Source organism: Vulpes vulpes, unplaced genomic scaffold (assembly GCF_048418805.1).
Source record: "Vulpes vulpes isolate BD-2025 unplaced genomic scaffold, VulVul3 Bu000000665, whole genome shotgun sequence".
Lineage (NCBI taxonomy): Eukaryota > Metazoa > Chordata > Mammalia > Carnivora > Canidae > Vulpes > Vulpes vulpes.
Genome location: NW_027325672.1, coordinates 613,388 through 622,042, shown reverse-complemented (window position 1 = coordinate 622,042; position 8,655 = coordinate 613,388). Strand labels below are relative to the sequence as shown.

The following is an 8,655-nucleotide window of genomic DNA, read 5'->3' as shown; positions in this document are numbered from 1 at the left end:
TTGAACTTTCGCTTTCCAGCCACCAGAACTGTGAGAAAAAAAATTTTTTTCGTATCTTTCAGCTGCCTTGTCTGGTATTTCATGTGCAGTCCAAGCCTGCAAATTCATTCCCTCTACTCCAGACACACAACTCCAAGAACTCCTTCAGTCTTTAGGTTTGCTCTGCCCTAGTATCTTTCCCGACTGATGCTTGTTACTAATCGACACAGCCCTTTACCTCACATCATGAACAGTTTTATTCTATGTCTTCAGTTGTCCAGGTATCTGCTGCTGACACTGTGACCTGTTATATCCAAAAGGGGAAATATGAAACTGGGGACTGACTGGTTATAGAGCAAAAAATCCCTGTCCAATAAAGACGGCTTTGGGGGCAGTGACTAGAGATAAGGAATAGAGCCCTTTCCTTCTAAAAAGCAGTAGGCAAAAGGAAGGGCTGAGAAAGGGCTGATTTCTTATATGTATATACATACTGTAGATGTAGAGGTATGAATCTTACTGTATGTTTTTTTAACTTGTTTTGTGCATGTTTTCTGTCCTGTAGTGAATCTGATGGCATTTAGTAGCAGAGTTCAGCTATCCCTTTGCCTTGTGAGCAATGAAGCCCTGAAGAAAGCAAATCTATTTTAATTTTGAATATCAGGTGCTATTTAAAACATCAATAGACTTTGATAGTTTTTATTTTAAGGAACTCTGAATTCTGACCCAATTCTGTCACTGAGTTGTTGTATGTTTCATATGTTTGCTGTATATTTGCAATTTTACATATTTTGAGATTGTCTTGTTGGACCCTGGCTCACGGGTGCCAACGTGTCCCGGTGGACGCCCCAGAGACTCAGACCCCAGACAGGCAGATGCAATTAGCAAGAGGGTTTGTTGGACGTTTGCGCAAACGGGCTCTCCACCTCCGAGGAGGAAGAGAGCCCCGATTAGCAATTACAGGCATCTTTTAAAGGCAAAAAGACCGCTTAAAGGCAAAGAAACCGGGGGAGTAGCATAGCATCCAGGTTATTGATTTCTCAGAAGGTCAACATGAACCTGTTCAGGGACATATCAGTGAGGGCGTGGGGGGGGATGGTTTTCTTATCTTGGACAACTAGAATATTTTTTTGTTGCTTAAATTCCAGGAAGGTGCAGGGATGGGCTGCCTCTGGATTAGGGCTGATCCTACTCACGGGGGGATGGGGAGGGGTGGGGGGGTGGGGGGGGGTGGTGTTCTTCAGTCTCTGAAGCTAAAGAAAATTTAGCTCCTTTAACATATTTATTATATTACAAATTTAAATTGTTGTCTTCTAAACTAGATTCTTGTTTAACAGATCTCAGAGAAACATAAAATGACATTGATAATTTCAGTGATGTTGTTTTCCTTTGAAATTTAATGAATAGTTGAATGACGTATGAAAGGAGAAGATATATAATATGTAGGTTTTATAACGTGGAAAAATACAACAGAGATTTCTACTTCATTTTGCTAACTCTGACGTTAGCAGCAGCCACTCCTCTAGTTGTCTATAAATGTATAAGTGACAGGTGCCTGGACATTATAATCCTTTAATATAAAAGATCACATTTCAAATTAGTTTGCATGGCTACTTTTATTTATTTATTTTTTATTTATTTTTTTAAATTCATGTTACAAAAACAACTAGCTTTAAGGTTTATTTTTGTGACTTTTTTTTAAACAGAGAAAAATGACACACTCCTTGGGGGAAGGTGAGGGATTGAGAAGACAGGCCCTGGGTAAAAATAATCACGACAGCACCTGGAGTTGATAGGCCTGCCTAGGAGACACGGGCACTGCCACACCAGCACAGGGGACAGCTACTGTCTGAGGCTCAGCAGACCAGTTCACACGCCACGCAAACCTGCTATAGATCCAAGTCATAAAAATCTTCCAGCTCATCATGAAACAAGTCCCACTCATCTTCAGAGTCTGTCAGGTCGTTGTCCCCACCTGCAGCCAAAAGCATAAGCAACATCTCGCCCAGCTCAAAGGTGACAACCTCCTCTTCTTCGTTGTCAAAGGGGTTGCTGTTCTCTCTTTCCTCAATGAGCTCCCAGAAGTGGTTCCTTCCTTGGGCCCGGTATCTGCTTGATGTTCCCACTTTCTGTCTCTGTGGCTCCTCTCTACGGCCATCAGGGACGCATGCTTGTAAAAACAGTTCCCTCCAAACGGGCAGCTCCCACGTCCTTCATCAAAATACCTGCACGCCTTGTTGCTCATCGCCTCCTTGTATTTCTGAATGAGTTTCTGCTTCTCTTCTTTCTCCTCCACCCAGTACTCACTTGGAATGACAAAGTTAGATGTGATCCGGCATTCGGGGCAGGACTTTATGATCTTGCTCTCAAATTGCTTAGCACTCCTCCACTTGCGAATACACTTGAGACAGTAAGTGTGGTTGCAGTCGGAGAGAATCCCAAAGCGACGCTCACGCGGGTTGGCTTTCTCATAGACCACCTCCATGCAGATCCCACACACCAGGTCCTTACTGCGCTGGACAGCAAATGAGAGCTCCATGTCCTTCTCATGGGCCTCAATGCAAGATTTTATATGTTGTGATCTCTGGGCGGCATCCATGGGATGGAGGACCTGCAGCCCACACATGTCACACGAGTCTCCGTGGAGATATACACAGTTCTCCCCATACCGGCACTCTCCCACTGCAGCATAGGGCCAAAGCTGCTTCTTGGTTTCCACTGCTATCTGTTCTTTCTCGGATTCTTCCTTGGTCACAGAGCCCTGTGGGGGTGCTTCAGTGCAGGAAGGGGCAGTACGGCCACAGTAGGGCTGCCGGGGAACAAACTCAATGGCATTCACCCAGTCTTCTGAACCTGCGCCGACAGTAGCAAAGGTTGAATTTCTGGACTCTGCTTCGCCCGTATTCATTTCAACAACTGGTCCAACTCCCGATGAGAGACTTGAGTTAGCAGCAAGAGATGATTTTGCAGTTAGATCTGCAGCAGTCACTTCTTCCTGTTTCAATGGCTTGCTATGTTCATGTCTGCAGCGGTCTCCGTAAATACAGTATCCTCGCTGAAAATACTTGCACACTACACCATAGGGACTGTCAGAGAGGTCATGCGAATAGCGACAGTTATCTCCTTCTTTACAAACCCCGTGCATGAAATACCTTAGCTCCTAGTTTTTCTTCTTGCTTTTGGTATGTGTTGAAGTGGTGGACTTGGAGCTTGGAGCGGATGGCCAAGAAAGAATTCTTAAGAGGTCTTCAGTTCAAAAAAGGTGGTTTTACCAAAACAAAGGGACTGGGTTCCTGGGCTGAAAGAGCTGCCTGCATGGCTACTTTTAAAATTCAAACTACTTTTCACAGTTAAAAACCAAACAAACAAAGAGAATAACTTACAGATCTAGCCTCTCTCAACAATAAGGTAAATCCATCTGGTTGAAGAAACTATAAAGGCTTTCCTCAGGACCAAAAGAGTTTGCTAAATTTAAGATTTAGGAAAGCAGAGAATGCACTATTGTAATTCTGTAAGAGAAATCTGCAAGAGAAACAGACTGCTGTGTGTTCTCCGGATCCTAGTTTACAACTTCCTGTTCCTTCAAAGACCAGTTGGAAAAAAACTGAAGATGTGGCCAAATTAATTTTAGAAATTTACTTTTTAACAATTTTTTATTGTACTGTTTTATAAATGAGGCATAACTCAAGGGCAGATTAATGACTAAAATGCATTTTGATTTAACTGTCTTCTCTGATAGTGTCCTTGAGTTTGCTTTTTGAATCACTCTTACCAAGGAAAGTTATACAGATAATAAAACAATAGGAATCTATACTGGGTAGTTTTATCAAATTCACAATCAATTTAGAATTTTAAGTCTGAAAGGACTGTAAATGTGCCCCCTCCCCCATTTTACATAGTATTTCAAAGGATAGAGGTACTTGTTAAAGTAAATTTATTTACCTTAGTCTGTGAGACTTTGCATCATACTGAATCTTAGTTTTTATCACATTTTAGAAAAGGATACCTACGGGTTAATCTTGTTGAATGGCTATAAGACCTGAGGATACAAGGAAACTAAAATTGTCATCTATCTGACATTAGTAAAGGTGAAAGAAAGGCATTTACTCTCAAATGTACTCACTGAAGAAAATGCCCAGGACTGTTTTTGTTTCCTAGTCCTGAAACGTCCACATATATCTTTGTAGAGCTGTTCATGATGATCTTTATAAAAAATTATAAAGGTTTAATTTTTTCCCGTGTGCAGCAGATGACAAGAAACTAACCAATTCCCGCTGATCCTCTTAAATTCCCTTGGGTACATATCATATTATTTTCTGTTGTTTCTGCTTTGCTGAAGACTTAAAACCCTTCATTAATGTTTCAGACCATTTTTCATCACATTTTTTGCCAACAGGTAAAATGGAAAAGGAGACATACCATGCAATTATTAAAATGGTTCTTGCCAGTCTTCTATGTCTTGAACTGCAAATCCTCTGGATTTCCACCAATATTTCAAGTTTCTTTCTTTTTTTTTTAAATTTCTCTAAAACTTTATTCAAAGTTATTCCCCTCACTGTTAATAAGGTGTACAGTTAATGCTCTGTGCCAGTATTATGAGGCTTGCCCATTGCCAGCAATGGACTTTGAGAAAAACCCATTTCCTGACACGCAAAAGTTAAATTACTCTCTTCAAAACATACTAAACTCCCATCACTTGTGAAAGTATTACATGCACCATTTTCCCATTAGTCTTTAAATGTGAACTTACATTATTAATCTACATCAGTGGATGTTAAAGTCATTTTAACAAATTGTACAAATCAAAATACCACTAGTTAATATTAGACAAGAGTATTTTACACACATTACATTACATATTACCTTGCAATTTGAAACATTACAGTTCATGCTTGTGTAAGTTTATTTGAGATAAAATATAAACTTAGTTGAATTTATAACACTGAAGTATCACAGGTAACCTAATAATGCCCTGTGCCCCATCCTTCTATTTTGTTTTAAATTTTTAAAAGGCAGCCAGAAAAATGTTTTATTTATTCTTTAAAATAAGGCGCAAAGAAAGATTGCAACAGCTTCCTCATACACCTATTAGCATCTCCACCTTGAACCAATGATTCCGAAGCAGACCCAGAGCTACGTCCATAGTTTTCCAGTGTACCATGTTGTCTATACCAGACGTCTGCTCAGTGCTCTCTGTTCAGAGGTCATTATAATAACTCACAACTGCTGGCCTGGATTTAAAGCAACATTCCAGTTTCCAGAACCATTCCAACTCTTCTCCCTCTTAAGGATTTATAAATTATAGACAAAGAATGTATGTGTCTTGCCATTTCTAAACAGGGTTTGTGCATACCACATTTTAAGACTACATTCCCTAAACTAGAAACTTTTTTTTTCAAAAATCACAGGTACTTTTAGTAAGCTTGTTGGTTCAAAGTACAAAAGTCTTACGTGTTTAAAAAAATTAAAATTGGAGACTAGTACCTCGGCTTTCTTCACCTGAAGCACATGATTCATGATACCACATTTAAACACTAAGCTTCATGCATACAAATGGCCAGAGAGGTATGAAGTTTACAGAGCCCTTTAACATTACTCCCGTAGATTGAGCACTGGCTGGACCACAATAGGAAGCATGTGAGCAAATTGAGCAAAGAGACTCCCCCAAGAACACGATAGATTTCCAGGCTTCATGTCAGTCACATAAAAAGTTACACAACATGTAATCCTTTAAAATTGTCCCCAGACGTCCCATTCCCAGAACTGTTCCTATACAGACCCTCCACCCCAACCCGCACTGAAGTCTTCCACCTCATAGAAGTATCTTAATGCTCCCTGTTACTAAAGACAGCTGCTTCGGGTTCTGCTGCTGTGGCAGGGAGTCTTGGCACTTTCTTAGCAGGACTTGGAATATGCTCAGTGGCTGCACTTGAATGTATGAGTCCTACTCCTTCACCCAGAGTATCGTCGCTGGGGGAGGGCTCTGGGCATAGGTCCTCCTGTGCTTCTCATCCACTCTGACGAGGTACCAGGTCCCTTCAAAGAGGGAATATACTGAGCTCTGAGGAATATAGTTCATCAAGTGATGAGTGTGCTCTCTGAGCTTCATGTTTTCAGCAAAGACATCTGGTTCCACATAAGTTCTTGAGTCAAGTCTTGATTTGAGATCACATAAACTTGCAGTTATTTTATCAAGACCGGACCCTGGTGTGGCATCTTGCATAACTCCAAGGGAGTACAGGATGGCAGCCAAACCAGAGCCATAAGAGAACACACCAGTCCTCTTTCCTGCTAGCTGTTGAGGTGAGTACTGTGCTAGAACAGAAGCGAGGGAGCCATAAACAGACGATGTGTACATATGTCCATTTTGATTTGACACAAGCAAAGATGCCTTTGTTTTCTGATTAGAGTTCAGCACTAGCCTTCATAAATGCCTTTTCCACATCTCTATCAAACTAGGTATCTTCTAATTTAACATCCCCAAATGCTTCCAGGCCACTACAGATACTATTTTTATCTCTGTTCTGGTCATTAAGGATGTCATTCAGCAAAATCTGAGCCAGAGACTTCTGAACCAGCTTATAGTAGGGTGAGTGGAAGATCATGAAACCAAAATCATTCAAGGTAAAGTCTTTATCATTTCCCTGTTTCTGCCACTGGGCTTGGATCTTTTTGTGATAGAATAGCAGCGGTCTAGTCCACCAAAGTACCACTGTATGGAGAGTTTCCCATCTACTATAGGATATTCCGAAAGCATGTCAGGCTTGTAAAAGTCATAGGCATGTTACATATGTGTCCCACGAAGTCCTTGGTCAAAAATTAAAGGCGCATTTGCCCCAATTAGCAGAGCAACAGATCTCACGTCACCTGTAGGTCTAGAATTTCCTGTGGCATATACAGCAACATCTCCCGCAACTACCAGGGCATACTGTCCATCCCAGGAGCTGGACTCAATCCAATTAACCCCATTTAAGACAGCAGCTGTGCTTCCATAGCATGCATTGGTTGTATCTATTCCTTCTATATCTGTGTTCCCAGACTCCTCAAAGAGCTGCATCAAATTAGTCTTCACGGATTTTGATTTGTCCATGATTGTCTCTGTTCCAACTTCTAAATGCCCAATGCAATCATACAAAATGCTGTCTCTCCATAAGATTCTGAACCACAGTCAGGCAAAGAGAGTTGATATCTTCTCTATCTGTGCAGAAGCCCATCTTGGCTTGGCCCATGCCAATAATATACTTTCCAGCATCTACACCATCATATTTTTCCAATTCTGCTTGATCAACAAATTGAGAAGGAAAATAGATCTCAAGGGCAGCAATTCCCACATCTTTTGGCCAGCAGGCTTCTGCATTCAAAGGAAGTGGCCCAGGCATGGTGAAAGAGCCAAAGATAACCAGGCGGTGGCCGTGGAAAGGGAGTGAGCCACAAAAGGGAAGTACCTCAAGTTTTTTTTCATTAGAGAATCTCACTCCCTTCTTAATTGGGATGAAGACTTGAATATAGACAACATTTTGACAACTGAGATAAAATTGGTCTTGTCAGTGTCACAACTGACATACTTTTGGCCTTCTGAAACCATACAAATCTATTATGGAAATTAAAGAAGATTTTACCTTAATTATAGGATAATTTTCAAATGAAAGCAAATGGAAATTGAAGTTAATAGGTGTATTAAGTTCTACAAATAATACTTTATGAGGGAAAAATCAGTACTATCAATTTGAAAAAAAATAAAATTAGCAAATATCTTGTGTTTCATGGAAAGTTATACTAAAAGAACACGAGTTAATAAATTTTGAGTATTTTATTCTAGATAGCCAACATATTTTTAAAGTAATATTCGCTATAATAAACTTCCTTCAATGGGTTAAGTTAGGCTATACAAAACAATTTTTTATTTTTTTTGAGTACAAGTGAATTTTTAAATATGTCTCTGGTACTTTGCTTTGGGCTTTCTTCTGAAAGAAAACTAAGCAGAAATTTCCTGAAGAGGTTTATAGTGAATTGAAAGAATGGAAGTCACACTGAATAAAGCTAACGCAAACAAAACTTTGATTCGCTATTTAAAGCTTCATGGATTCTAACCTTTTAAACTTGTATTTTGCGAGCACACGAATGACCTTTAAACTAAGTGGTACCGTCTGTTGTTACATTCGTTGTAGTTTGATCCTGGTGCTGGGTGTTGGATTTTTTTTTTTCTTGACATATCCTTAGAAATGCTTCTGTGTTCCAATAAATGGTGATAGTTAAATAGCATCAAAGGAAAAAGAAAAATCTGTCAGAAGAAAATTTTCTGTCTATGTACATCTTAATTTAAGCAGAAAATTCAAAGAATTGTCCAGTGACACAATAACAAATTTATGTTCTACAATATTCAGGAATAGGTTCAACTCATCCCATTTGGCTACTTAGCATAGACGTTAAGGTGGCAAGATCTAAAATCTAAGACTGTGTACCTCTTTCCGAATATGTAGCCTTGGAAATTTTAATTAGCCTCTGAGTCATCCTTCCGTAATTTAGAAAATGAGAGCAAGACTAAACATTCCTTAGAGGTTTTGTTGAGGATAAAAGAATACAGTGTTTGTAAACCAATTATTTTGTTGCGTGGTTCATGTTCAACTATTGCCAACTGTTATAACTTTGATAATATTGAAAATCATTTCCATTCAACAA

At 39.7% G+C, this 8,655-nt stretch overlaps 2 pseudogenes; both read right to left on the bottom strand.

Annotated features, from left to right (window-relative positions):
- Window positions 1-1,688: 1,688 nt before the first annotated feature.
- LOC140596473 (E3 ubiquitin-protein ligase makorin-1 pseudogene) lies at window positions 1,689-3,124 on the bottom strand (annotated as a pseudogene).
- Window positions 3,125-5,789: 2,665 nt separating this feature from the next.
- On the bottom strand, window positions 5,790-7,398 carry LOC140596484 (hydroxymethylglutaryl-CoA synthase, cytoplasmic pseudogene; annotated as a pseudogene).
- Between the last annotated feature and the right edge of the window lie 1,257 nt (window positions 7,399-8,655).